The 12,235-nt window shown below is 40.4% G+C and overlaps 1 non-coding gene across 1 annotated transcript; it reads left to right on the forward strand.

Annotated features, from left to right (window-relative positions):
* Positions 1 to 480: 480 nt before the first annotated feature.
* On the forward strand, positions 481 to 587 carry LOC112628233. The gene has a single exon (XR_003120394.1). It is a non-coding gene; the product is annotated as a U6 spliceosomal RNA (small nuclear RNA).
* The last annotated feature ends 11,648 nt before the right edge of the window (positions 588 to 12,235 follow it).

Below are 12,235 nucleotides of genomic sequence, written 5' to 3' on the forward strand. Positions count from 1 at the left end.
AAATGTGTATGCACCAAAAAACAAGACTACAAAATATATGAAAGAAAACCTGATGGAACAGAATGGAGAAATGCATAAATCCACTAGAGAGACTTCAATATTTCCCTGTAACAACTGTTAAAACTACACATATATTCACAGCAAGAATATTTAATTCAACCCCATGAACTAACTGGATCCATGGATATTAACAGAACATTGCACCCACCAAGAGTGGAATACTTTTTTTTTTTCAGACAGTCTCACTCTGTTGCTCAGGCTGGAGTACAGTGGTGTGATCTCAGCTCACTGCAACCTCTGCTTCCTGGGTTCAAGCAATTCTTCCGCCTCAGCCTCCCAAGTAGCTGAGACTACAGGCATGTGCCACCATGCCTGGCTAATGTTTGTATTTTTTTAAGTAGAGATGGGGAGACTCCGTATCAAAAAAAGAAAAAGAAAATAGCCAAAAGTGATGAACAGCGGATATATAAAGGTACTAGTTTGCTTGTCTCAGCAGCACATATACCAAAATTGAATAAATACAGAGAAGATTAGCATGCTCCCTGCACAGTGATGACATGCAAATTCTTAAAGTGTTCCATATATTTTTTTTAAAGATACCAAATAAGCACCTGAAAAGATGGTCAATATCATTAGCCGCTAAGTAAATACATATTAAAAACACAATGAGGCATGTGTAGTGACCCGTAATCCCACCACTTTAGGAGACCAGTCTGGAGCATGGCTTGAGCTCAGAAGTTCAAAACCGGCCTGAGAAACATAGCAAGACCCCATCTCCTCAAAAACGTATTTTAAAAACACTGGCTGGGTGTAGTGGCACACACCCATAGTCCCAGCTACTCAGAGGGTTAAGGTGGCAATAAGCCATGATCACAACACTACCCTTCAAAGCCTAGGTAACAGAGCAAGACCCTGTCTCAAAAATAATCATAATAATAATACACAATGAGAGATCACTACCCACCTATCAAAATTACTAAATGAAGACCTATGTTCACATGAAAACCTGTGTAATGTTTATAACAGTTTTATTCACAATAACCTACAAGTGGAAATAACTGAGATTATCTTTCAGCAAATAAGTAATTAAACAAAATGCAGTATAACTATAACAAACATTAAGCAACAACCTAGAGGAATTTCCGAGGAATTAAACCTAGTGTAAAAAACTCAATCCCAGAAAGTTACATGTTGTTTTGTTTTGTTTTTAGACCCAGTCTCACTCTGTCACCCAGGGTGCAGTGCAGGGGCACAATCTCAGCTCACTGCAACCTCTGCCTCCTGGATTCAAGCAATTCTCATGTCTCAGCCTCCCAAGCAGCTGGGATTTCAGGTGAGCGCCACCACAGCTGGCTAATTTTTGTATTTTCAGTAGAGACAGGGTTTCACCATGTTGGCCAGGCTGGTTTCGAACTCCTGACCTCAAGTGACCCACCCGCCTCAGCCTCCCAATATGCTGGGATTACAGGCCTAAGCCACGCACCTGGCCTCTGGAAAATGACAACTTCTATTATCCCATTTATATAACATCCTTGAGATAACAAAATTACCGAAATGAAGAATACATTAGTGGTTATGACTAAGTCTGGCAGCAGGAGGAAAGCAGGCGTGGCTATAAAAGCACAACAGGAAGGGAGAGGATTCTGGGAAGATGGTGCAATAGGAAGCACCAGGTACCTGAGGTCGGGTGTTCAAGACTAGCCTGACCCACATGGAGAAACCCCGTCTCTACCAAAAATACCTAATTAGCTGGGCGTGGTGGCGCATGCCTGTAATCGCAGCTACTTGGGAGGCTGAGGAAGGAGAATCACTTGAACCCAGGAGCCAGAGGTTGCAGTGAGCCAAAATCAGGCCACTACACTCCAACCTGAGCAACAAGAGTGAAACTCCACCTCAAAAAAATAAATAAATAAAATTAAAAACAGTGTTGTATTGGCAGAAACACAGAGCACTGAAAGAGAACAGAGTTCAGAAATAAACTCTCACTTATATGGTGAAGTGATTTTCAAAAAAGTGTCAGGATCATTCAGAGGGAAAGAGTCTTTTCAACAAATAATGCTGGGAAAACTGGATTATCTACATGCAAAAGAATGTAGGTGGACACTTACCTTACACCACACACAAAAATTGACTCAAAATGGATCGAAGATCTAAACATAAGAGCTACAACTGGGCCAGACATGGTGGGTCACATCTGTAATCCCAGCACTTTCGGAGGTCGAGGTGGGTGGATCACGAGCTCAGGTCATCAAGACCATCCTGGCTAACACGGTGAAACCCCGTCTCTACTAAAACTACAAAAAAAACTAGCTGGGCTTGGTGGCAGGCGCCTGTAGTCCCAGCTACTCAGGAGGCTGAGGCAGGAGAATGGCATGAACCCAGGAGGCGGAGCTTGCAGTAAGCTGAGATCGCACCATTGCACTCCAGCTTGGGTGACAGAGGGAGACTCCGTCTCAAAAATATAATAATAATAAAATAAAAATAAAAATGTCAACGAAGTTGCTCAACTATAACAGAAAAAGAAAGCTTACAAGAGAATGTAGAGCTCATAGTTTCTACTTAGTGTTTGTTAGATAAATGCTTTAAATGGACTGAAAATCCTGAAACACTGCTTGAATCATAAAGAATCTATGAAATATTATGGAAGCATTTTCTAGCTTGTTTCTGAAACCTCTGGAAAAAACCTCCTCATGTATCAATACAAGCTAACCTACTTTACAGAAATAAAAAGGAAATTATGACTGGGTGCAGTGGCTCACGTCTAAAATCCCATCACTTTGGGAGGTCGAGGCTGGCAGATCATGAGGTCAGGAGTTCGAAGCCAGCCTGGCCAACATGGTGAAACCCCCTCTCTACTAAAAATACAAAAATTAGGCAGGCATGGTGGTGCACACCTGTAATCCCAGCTCCTTGGGAGGCTGAGGCAAGAAAATAACTTGAACCTCAGAGGCGGAGATTACAGTGCACCAAGATCTCACCACTGCACTCAGCCTGGGACCAAGCGAGACTCTCTCTCAAAAAAAAAAAAAAAAAAAAGAAAGAAAGAAAAAGAAAAAAACAAAAACCAAAACTATGCATTTTATTACATGTATATATTTGTCTTTCATATACTTGTAACTCAGAAAACCATGCTTTCAGAAATTGAAATACAATAATATTAGCAATCATAACATTCATGAAACTGTAGAGAATAAACTGGCCAGATGCTGTCTCTTGCACCCTAGAACCCAGGTTCTGGTCAAGGCTTCTCTTGGTTGTATGAACTCACCTCATGCACCTGTCATAAGGCTTAAAAGAGATACGGTAAACAAAAGCGTCTTGTAAACTGTATAAGCCTGTAGATATGTGGTTCATCTAAATCAAGGCACTTTAACGACTCACAGCTGCCCCCCCAGAATCTCTTTTCTTGATTCTTAAAATAAACAACTTGTATTTCCAAGTCCAGTTCAAAAGTGATATTCTTGGAAGCCTCTGCATCCCACCTGTCCATCAGGCAGAACGAATCCGTCTCCACTCTAGTATTATACTCTCATAACTCTTGGCCCTTCACCGGTTCATTCAAGGGTATAAAGAGCAATAAAAATATGTCAGGCATCATGCTATGCACTGGAGAAAAAAATCTTAAATGTGTAAAGCTTACAAAGTTTTTCACACACATTATCTCACTTCATACTTTAAAAACTATCCCATAGGATCGTAATTATTTGTTTACAATTTCTCTAACCAGAATGAATTCCTAGAGGGTAGAGACTAAGTGTGATTCACCTTTGACTCCCCAGAGTCTAGTGCAGTGTCTGGCACCCAGAAGACACCCATGAAGTGCTTGATAAATAAATGAAAAAGGAGTAACAGACACTTGTTCGATTACGAAAATATCCATCAGGGTTAACACTGAAATAATCTTCCACAAAGTTTCCACAGGGGAAAGGGGAAAAATACATTATATTACACAAACACATCTGGGGAGTGAAAATTCCTCCCTACGGCAGAGCATCTCCAACTCAAGTTTAACTGTGTAACAAAGGCACGTAGCAACTGAAGATGGATTTGACTTTACTACGGGACTAACAAGCTCTAAGTGAAGAAGAATGAGTTCTGCATAAAAGCTCCTATGTAGATCATTCTGTTTGATAAAACTGGACATTATTACACAAATATTAAATTAAACACTTAAACTAAAGAGCTTCTGCACAGCAAAAACTATCATCGGAGTGAACAGGCAACCAATAGAATGGGAGAAAATGTTTGCAATCTATCCATCTGACAAAGATTTAATATCCAGAATCCTCAAGGAATTTAAACAAATTTACAAGAAAGAAAACCCCATCAAAAAGAGAGTGAAAGATATGAACAGACACTTCTCAAAAGAAGATATTTATGCAGTCAACAAACATATGAAATAAAGCTCATCATCACTGCTCATTAAAGAAATGCTAATCAAAACCACAATGAGATACCATCTCATGCCAGTTAGAATGATGATCATTAATAAGTCAGGAAACAACAGATACTGGAAAGGATGTGGAGATACAGGCATGCTTTTATACCGCTGGTGGGAGTGTAAATTAGTTCAATCATTGTGGAAAACAGTGTGGCGACTCCTCACAGTGACCACTTTAAATCTTATTTTACATGTAATAAAACCATTTTCTATTTACATGAATCAAAATCTCCTAAAGCAAACACTTACGCCTCCATTTATTTCCTACTTTTGGCACAAAATTGGATTTTCACCGTAACTGTGGTGTGCTAAGTGCATGGTTAAGCCAGTGCCAGCGTCATCTTCCTCTAAATTACAGATGCCGTCTGTGAGCAGGTCTCCTGTGGATTCATGTATTTTGTATTTTGAAATCTGCTTTAGAGGATATTTTAAGACTTTTAGAACCAGAAACACCATTTGACCCAGCAGTCCCATTACTGGGTATATACCCAAAGGATTGTAAATCATTCTACTATAAAGACACATGTACACATATGTTTATTGCAGCACCATTTACAACAGCAAAAACGTGGAATCAACCCAAATGCCCATCAAGGATAGACTGGATAAAGAAAACATGGCACATGTACCCCATGGAATACTAGGCAGCCGTAAAAACGAATGAGTTCATGTCATTTTCGGGGACATGGATGAAGCTGGAAAACATCATCTCGGCAAACTGACACAGGAACAGAAAACCAAACACCGCATGTTCTCACTCATGAGTGGGAGTTGAACAATGAGAACACATGGACACAGGGAGGGGAACATCACACACCAGGGCCTGTCAGGGGACGGCGGGCAAGGGGAGGGATAGCATTAGGACAAATACTTAATGCATGCGGGGCTTAAAACCTAGATGGCAGTTTGATAGGTGCAGCAAACCACCATGGCACATGTATACCTGTGTAACAAACCTGCATGTTCTGCACATGTATCCCAGAATTTAAACGATAATTTAAAAAAATTTTAAAAATAAAAAAATAAAATAAAGTCTTGTTTCATGATAATATTAATTTGTGTTGCCACCTATTTCAACATGGCAGACAATTGTACCATCTGAACCAAATGGAGCCTTGACATGAAATCTGAAAATACCCCATGAACGGAGTGATAGACAGAAAGTGAAACAATCCAATGCTACCAGTTCTCATAAGCTCAAAATGCAATTCTCTACTGTACCAAAATCCCTGGTATAGGTGAGAGATACACTTCAAGATCTTTGCATATTCCAAAGTTTACGGCTATCACTATGACACAGAGCTTCTTCCGTAAACTTCCCGTGTTTCCACTGAAGAGCACTGTGTCTGGGGCTACTTTACTGTCACTAACTTCACAATGGTGTTTTCTCCTTGGTGTAATATTTCACAAGAAGACAGAGAATATGTATGTGTGTATGTGAATCATTCATGCTAGTTACCACATAAATAACAACAAGCAGCAAATATGAAGATAAAAGTAACGTTGAAGTATAAATGCTGCTGTCCAGATGGGTGAGGCTTACTCATCTGCCAAGCAATGTCCTCGGCCCAATACAGTGAGTTTTAATAGACAGGGACAGGTGACATTCGTCTATCTAGTCCTACATGCCATTTTGGCATTGAAGGTTTCCACAGGGCTGGNTGACTACTTAAAATTCAATTTAAGAAACTAAAAATTCAGTTCCTCATTGCTCAATAATCACATGTGGTTAGTGACGACCAAATTAGACACTGGTGATAAAGAACATTTACATCATTACAAAAATGTTCTATTGGATGGCACTGTTCTACAGTATGCAACAAGATGTAAAACAAGCAAAAAGCAGAGATATTTTTAAGTAGAAAACCACAGAGGCAACTAGATACCGTGTAACTCCTGATACAATAGAAAGTATAATCAATTAAGTATTCTGGGTTCCCCCCAACCACGGAATCTGAATTTGATCAAGTTTCTTGAATTAATCACCAGTTGCAGAAAATGCAGGGATAGAAGAATCTATTAAATGACACCATGCAGTTGCAACCAGCAAAATCCATAGTGGAGGAAACTCTACAAGACAACATGATCTGGTTTCTTCAACAAAGAAAAAAAAGCAACGAGGGGGGAAGAGAAGGAACAACAGGTAGAGGAGACTCAAGAGATATCAATTAAATCCAATCTGTGGACCTATGTGGATCCCAATTTGAACCACTACAAAAGAAAATTTAAGAAAGGCCGGGTGCGGTGGCTCAAGGTTGTCATCCTAGCACTTTGGGAGGCTGAGGTGGGTGGACTGCCTAAACTCAGGAGTTTGAGCCAGCCTGGGCAACAACACGGTGAAACCCTGTATCTACTAAAATACAAAAAATTAGCCAGGCGTGGTGGCATGTGCCTGTAATCCCAGCTACTTGGGAGGCTGAGGCGAGAAAATTGCTAGAACCCAGGAGGTGGAGGTTGCAATGAGCTGAGATCGTGCCACTGCACTCCAGCTTCAGTGACAGAATGAGACTTTGCCTCTAAAAAAAAAAAAAAAAGCAAAATTTAAGATAATTGGGGATATCTGAACAATAGATAGTTGATACCAACAGACTATTGCTTTAAAATATAAACAGTTGACCATTGAACAATACAGGATTAAACTGTGAGTCCACTTATATGTGGATTTTTTTCAATAAATATATTGAAATTTTTTTGGAGGTTTGCCACAATTTGAAAACACTTGCGGACAAACCAAAATTAAGAAAAAGAGTTGTCATGAATGCATAAAACATATGTAGTCTATCTTATCATTTACTACCATAAAATATACATAAATCTATTAATAAAAAGTTGAGATTTATCAAAACGTATGCACACAAACTCTTACAGACTGTATATAGTACCATTCACAGTTGAGAGAAATGTAAACAAACGTAAAGATGCACATGGTACTCTGGAAAGGACTGTCAATGCTATCAAAGAGAACCCCGACAGAACATCATGGAAGTCTGGAAGGAGTGCACCACTGAAGACGTCATCGTTGTTATAGAAAAAACTGTGGTATCATCAAGCCTCAAACAATAAACTCCTGGTAGAGAAAACTGTGTCCAGATGTTGCCCATGACTTCACAGGATCTACAACAAAGCCCATCAAGGAAATCATGATGGGAGGTGAGGGGTTAGCTAACAGACACCACAGGAATTAAAAGACCACTTGATGGAAATGAGCTGCTTCCAAACCAGTGCCAGATAATGAGGAAGAAGACGCTGAAGAAGCAGCGTCAGGAAATAAATTGACATTAGACCATTTGGCAGAAGGGTTCTGATTACTTAACACTGCTTTGGATTTCTTTTATGAATGGACCCTTCTATTATACCAGCACTGAAACTAAAGCAAATGGAAGGAGGATTGTTACCATACAGAAACATTTTTAGAGAAACGAAAATGCAGAGCAGATAGGGTTTTTCCGTAAAGTTACACCAAGTGTGCCTGCATCTCCTGAATCCCGTTCGACTTCCTCTACCTCTGCCACTTGAGATAGCAAAACCAAGCCCTCCTGTATTTTCCTCCTCAGCCTACTCAACAGGAAGACCTTTATGATGATCCACTTTATTTTTTTTCTGAGATGGAGTCTCGCTCTGTCGCCCAGGCTAGAGTGGAACAGCGCAATCTCAGTTCACTGCAACCTCCACCTCCTAGGTTCAAGTAATTCTCCTGCCTCAGCTTCCCGAGTAGCTGGTATTACAGGCGCCTGCTACAACGCCCAGCTAAGTTTTGTATTTTGAGTAGAGATAGGTTTTCACCATGTTGGCCAGGCTGGTCTCAAACTGCCGACCTCAGGCGATCTGCCGGACTCAGTCTCCCAGAGTGTTCCAATTACAGGCGTGAGCCACGGGGCCCAGCTGATCCACTTCTACTTAATAAAAAGTAAACATTTTCTCTTCTTCACAATATTTTAAAATAAGTTTTTCCTAGCATACTTCATTGTTAAGAAGACAGTATAGACCAGGCACAGTGGCTCACGCCTGTAAACCCAGCACTTTGGAGGCCGAGGAGGGTGGATCACCTGAGGTCAGGAGTTCGAGACCAGCCTGACCAACACGGTGAAACCCCCTCTCTACTAAAACTACAAAAAAATTAGCCAGGCGTGGTGGCGCATGCCTGTAATCCCAGCTACTCAGGAGGCTGAGGCAGGAGAAGCGCTTGATCCCGGGAGGTAGAGGTTGCAGTGAGCCGAGATCTGCCACTGCACTCCAGCCTGAGTAACAAGAGTGAAGCTCCAGCTCCAAGAACAAAAAAAGCACACAGTATAATAAAACATGTAACATACAAAACAGTGTTAATTGACTGTTATCAGTAAGGCTTCTGGTCAACAGTAGGCTATTAAAACAGGTAAGTTTTGGGAAAATCAAAAGTCGTATGTAGATTTTCCTGTGGGGTAGGATGGGTTAGTGTCCCTAACCCCTGCATTGTTCAAGAGTCAACTGTAATGGTATTACAACAGTTATGTAAAAAGAGTCTGTCTTTAGAGATACATAAAATATATTGTTATCAAAGCAACAATGTATCTAGTTTAGATTTTGTATTATTACATTGTAAAAATTATTCATATAAGGCCTCTACCATTATACCATAAATCTCTAGAGGGAACAGACTTTTAAAAAGGTAAAATATTTCCAATACCTGATTTGCAGAAAATGATTAATAAATGCTTACTAAATGCAACCACTATCGAAGGGGTTCTTAACACACACGCGTTCTTTTCCTTTATCCTTACCTCCTCTTTCTCTCCCATGTTTTAAAGCCTATGTAACAGATACTACATGGCCCTGTGGTTGGTCCTTTGCTTAGATATACTAATTCTGAGCCACAGAATTAGCTAACCACATGATCCAGCATTATACAACAACAAAACACTTCAAAAAATCAACGCAGGTTGGGGGTGGTGGTGCACACCTCAAGTTGCCTCTAGTTCCTGCTAATGGGGAGGTTGAAGCAGGAGGATCACTTGGGCCCAGGAGTTCAAGGCTACAGTGAGCTATGATTATGCCAACACACTCCAGGCTGAGTTACAGAGCAAGACCCTTACCTCAAAGAAAAAACAAAACAAAACCACAGTCATGTTATTTCAAGAGTCAGGCAGGTATCAAACCAATGCTTATGAACAGGAAAATTATGCCAATCTGAAAATATGTGGAAAATCTGCTTGGCATTTTATCTTCCCCTAAAGTACTAATATTTTCAAGCCTGTCAAATTCCCCAAACGAAATGAAAACCCTCTCTTACCATATTGACGTGTATGATGCTATGGGACTTGATTTAATCTAAGAATTCTGAAACTGCTTCTCACTAAAATTCAACATGAAAAAAGAAAACCCATACACCACCGCTAATAAGATTTTTTTTTTTTGGAGACAGGGTCTTGCTCTGTTGCTCGGGCTAGAGTGCAGTGGCACAACCATGGCACACTGAAGTCTTAACTTCCCAGGCTCAAGTGATCCTCCCACCTCAGCCAGCATGTACCACCACACCTGGCTAAGTTTTAATAAATTTTTTGTAGAGACAAGGTCTCAGTTGTTGCCCAGTCTGATCTCAAACTCCCGCGCTCAATCCTCTCGCCTCAGCATCCCAAAGTGCTAGGACTGCAGGCGTGAGCCAGTGAGCCTGATCAACACAAATTCTCCAATCAAATGCCAGAATCTGGAATGAGAAATGCAATCAGTGACCTGAAAACAGTCTGGGGAGCAGGGAAAAGCCTACAAACCTGACTGCTTAGAATAGGGCTATGTGAACTCTGGCCTGCATGACAAATCCAGCTGCCACCTGTCTTTGTAAATAAAACTATTTCGCTTTCTTTGTTGTTTTTTGTTCTGAGATAGGGTCTCTGTCATCCAGGCTGAAGAGTGGTGGCCTGATCATGGCTCACTGCAGCCTGGAACTCCTGAGCTCGAGCAATCCTCCCACCTCAGCTCCCAAACAGCTGAGGCACACACCAGCATGCATGGCTAATTTAAAAACTCTTTTTTATTTTGTAGAGATGAGGGGGTCTCAATATGTTGTTCAGGCTGGTCTTGAACTCCTGGCCTCAAGTGATCCTTGGCCTCTGCCTCCCAAAGCACTAAGATTACAGATTTGAGCCATCAAGCCCAGCCAGTAAATAAAATGTACTCGGAACAGTTATACCTATTCATTTAAGTCTATGGCTGCTTTAGCATTATAAGGGCAGAGGCAGAGTTGAGCAGTCACAACAGAGATTATGTAGTATGCAAAGCTAAAAATATATACCATCTGATTCTTCACAGAAAAAGTTCGCTGACCCTAGTCTAGAGGACAAGAAGATTCAAATATCCACCACTGTCAGCACTGCGGTGCAATATAATGAATCAACAGTTTTCTACAACACAGCTACATCTTTTGCAGGGCAGTCAAGGTACCATGGAGGATCTTTTGAATATGTGTCAACCTTCTAGTAATTTTTCAGACTACAACTCCCAGTAAATGCTAGGCCAGAGCCTGGGAGTAGGGAAAGATGAGGAGGCCAGATAGGCATGCAATGGTGTGATCCTTTCAGGGAGGCGTGGCTCCCAATCAGTTAGTCAATCAGCCAACCAACCAATGGAGTGATAGGAATCTTTTCTTGTACTACCACAGTTATAGAAGATTTTAGTTGAGTCCAACAGATGTGAATAGAAAAATAATCCATTTTAGTATCTAGAATCTAAACATTAGACTCTGGCTCAAAAGCTATGCACATAACCCACCCTCCCTATAGATCTCAGAAAGGGATTCTACCGGCATCCAAAAAAGACCAGGTGAGGTCAAGGATAACCCACATATATTTTCTTTCTTGATAAACAGCATATCTGTCTAGATAACTTTATCAGGTTAATGGAGGAAAAAAAGGTGATAAGAACATATATCCATAATACATTCTGGGCAAATCAAGTAGTGCATCATAAAAATTAATGTTGGAAATATAGAAATATATAGAAAGTTAGTGGGATATGACTTAAGGGACACCATTTAACAAAGAAAAGAAAATTGGTGGGAGAACAAGTTATCTCATGATATTTAACAGTACAATACTAAAACATTTTTAAAACCCCAACAACAGTATCTACCAAATTAACATTTACTTCAGTTTCACTGATTTTGTGGCTCTCTTGGTTTGGCTGTAGAGCTGTGCAAGAGCATAAGAGTTTATAGCTGGTTCTTGTTTATATATACTTAAATAATATCATAATAAATATCATGTAAACCAATATTGGAATTTGTAGGGACTTTTTCCCCTGTAAATGGACCCAAACATTGTGAAGGTCTGTGAAACATCATTTATAATTACAAAATACAATTTCCCAGTCATTTTATTATTTATTTATTTATTTAGAGATAGAGTCTCACTCTGGAGTACAGTGGCAAAATCTTGGCTCACTGCAACCTCCACCTCCTGGGTTCAAGTGATTCTGGCCTCAGCCTCCTGAGTAGCTGGGATTACAAGTGCAAGCCACCATGCCCAGCTAATTTTTGTATTTTTAGTAGAGACAGGGTTTCACCATGTTGGCCAGGCTGGTCTGGAACTCCTGACCTCAGGTGATCCGCCTGCCTCGGCCTCCCAAAGTGTGGGGATTACAGGTGTGAGCCACCAAGCCCGGCTGAATTTCCTGGTCTTTTTAAAAAGGGAGAGACAAAACTTTCACTTCTAACAATATGACACACTAGGTTACCTATATATTCACTTCTATATATGATATTTTTATTAGAAATACATTTTGAAGATATGTTAACAAGTAAAACAATAAAAAACAAACCATGTT

This window comes from Theropithecus gelada, chromosome 7a (assembly GCF_003255815.1).
Source record: "Theropithecus gelada isolate Dixy chromosome 7a, Tgel_1.0, whole genome shotgun sequence".
Lineage (NCBI taxonomy): Eukaryota > Metazoa > Chordata > Mammalia > Primates > Cercopithecidae > Theropithecus > Theropithecus gelada.